This window comes from Psammomys obesus, unplaced genomic scaffold (genome assembly GCF_907164565.1).
Source record: "Psammomys obesus unplaced genomic scaffold, mPsaObe1.curated_primary_1811, whole genome shotgun sequence".
Taxonomy (NCBI): Eukaryota; Metazoa; Chordata; class Mammalia; order Rodentia; family Muridae; genus Psammomys; species Psammomys obesus.
This window is the reverse complement of record NW_026585504.1, coordinates 39,137,991-39,140,487: the sequence shown is the minus strand read 5'-3', so window position 1 is coordinate 39,140,487 and position 2,497 is coordinate 39,137,991.

The following is a 2,497-nucleotide window of genomic DNA, read 5'->3' as shown; positions in this document are numbered from 1 at the left end:
AGTGCCACTAGCTAGGTACTGAGTATTCAAGATGTGGGATTGTGGAGGACCTTTCATGTAACACTATAGGGACCCAAAAGCTCACGAACATTTCATAATGAGAAATGCATTTTGTCCATCTCCAAGAGTCTTCAAAGTGCTAATACTCAGCATTTTTTTTCCTAAGACTAACATTTAGCTTAATTCTAAGTCCAAAGTCTCTTTTGAGACTTTAATTGTGGGCCCTGTTAAAAAATGTCATGCCCTTCCGAGATGTAATGTCACAGAATAAATATCAATATTCTAAAGCAGGGGAGTGGGAGAACAGAAGGAATGGTAGAACCACAGCAAGACTGAATTCCAATAAGGCAAACACCAAATCCTGTAACTCCATGCTTCGCTTCTGGGATATATAATGGAATGATGTGATCTGCAGGGGCTTGGTTGATTATCCCTTTACCATTTGCAGCGATAAATGTAAAAGAAACAGCTCTCGCCTTAAAGATAGTTTATTGTGTAGCCTAGTGTGAATACCCATAGGCTAGGGACACAGACTTCAGTTACCTCAAATTCTATAGTTCAATGTGGTACATTTTCATGAAGATTTTTATAGTAAGAGAGTAAAGAAAGTCATAAAGCGTAATATGTATATAAAATTTGTTGTTTGGTGCATTAGACAGATGGTTAGAGTAAAGTGAAGAAAACTCCGCTATGGGCTTCAGATGCTGTCTGATGTTATCTTTAGTTTTGGGGCAGGTGAAAACTAAGGGTCTTTCCATATATGATTACTACTAGTCTAGGTTACATATAGAACTAGGCAATGAACTTGGAGGGGCATTCAGGAGGCAAAATATCCCAAGAGAATTTCAGATTTGTCTCTGGACCTGTAATGTTCCAATCTCTCCACCATCAGCCTAAGTCAAGCTATGTACTGAGTCAGTGCTGTACTTACATGGCCCCTGAACTCTCTCTGGGGCTACATTTTCTCATTGCCTTTGGCCCTCTTTGGCAGATGTTCATGCTTCTGGTATCTCCAGTCTTCTAGGGTTTCTTCTTCAGCTTAGATTTCACTTTCACACTTTTCCCTCTCAGAGGCTGCCTCAAGGAAGTCTGACCCTGTTGTTTACTGCTTGACCTCCCTAGCCTTTTGCAACATGCGCAAAAGCCTTCACAATCTCTCAGTTCTTACATCCTAGATATCCGGAAGGCCTGCATCCCATGAACAATGCCTATTTTTACCAACTCTAGCAGTAACTGAGCACCCCCCTGCTCCCAAGCAATCCTCCTGTGTCAGCTGCTCAAGCACTGGATCACAGGTAGAACTTGTCTTGCCTTCTCTACTTAATAGATTTCATCATGAAAAATACCAAACATCTCTATTCCACATAGAGCAGTATTGCTATGAATTCCAACGTCCTGCTTTCCTTCACGTGACCATTCCCACATCACTTACCTTCTTAGGTGAAAATTACTTTCTGCCGACAGAAGTCATTTCAATGTCTTTTTGAAGCCCTAATATCCTCCAGGGAATCTGAATAAAAGTATTTTCTGTTCTTCTGAGGTGACATCTAGGTTCATATGTTCCATGTATTTTACTTCTGCACTTGAAATACAAATGAAATAAAAATTTACTTACTGAGCTTAACTGGAAGAGGTTGGAATCTAATTTTTTAGTAAAAAAAAGTTGCCAGTCATTTAAAGACAATTTAGTTTTGTTATTTTCAAAGATGTATAGTATCTTAAATTAAACCAGCTATTGAAAAGCCAAGATTTTGGAACTCTGTTTCTTTTTTTTAAATAACTATACAGATCTTTAGGAGGTTGTCTTAACCATCTATAGGGACCTGGTTGTAAAAAAGCATGCTGTTCTTAACTGGGTGTTATTTTACTTTACAATTTACGTCGTACATAAATTCTGTTATCTCAGGTTGTCAGAAGAACTGAGCCAATGGTTTGAGATGAGGCTGCCTTTAATTCATCCAACATTTATGTAAACATTACCAAGTATATGATCTCTGCATGTGTTAGTACTCAACACTCTCTCACAAACTTTCACTGTAGTCTCCATTATCTCGAGTTTCCAATGGGGTAAATCAAACCCATAGAGGTTAACTAGTTTGCTCCAGTGTACACAGATAATAACAGAACAAACTACAATTTGTACCAGTTTGTTTTTAACATCAAAACTTATGTCTTCCCTCGTGCTGTTCAGCTTAGAAGTAGAGGAAGACTCAAGGTGGCTGGCTACCTTCTCGAGGTGCATTGAGAACTCTCAGAGCTTAAGTGCAAAGTGGTATGAGACCACAGGGGAAGTCAGAGCAAGATACCGTTACTGAGGGCAATAGTGTTAGCTTATATTGTTTTGGGAGTCTCTTGCATTCCCCTGATGAATAACTGAAAAAAGAGTTTTCTCATGCCTAGTGCTGGGGTTCCTTTTAGATGGTCTACAGGTCTTAGGAGGACATTATCAGATCAAGTAGCACACATTTTAATCATTATATATATTTATATTAGTTAT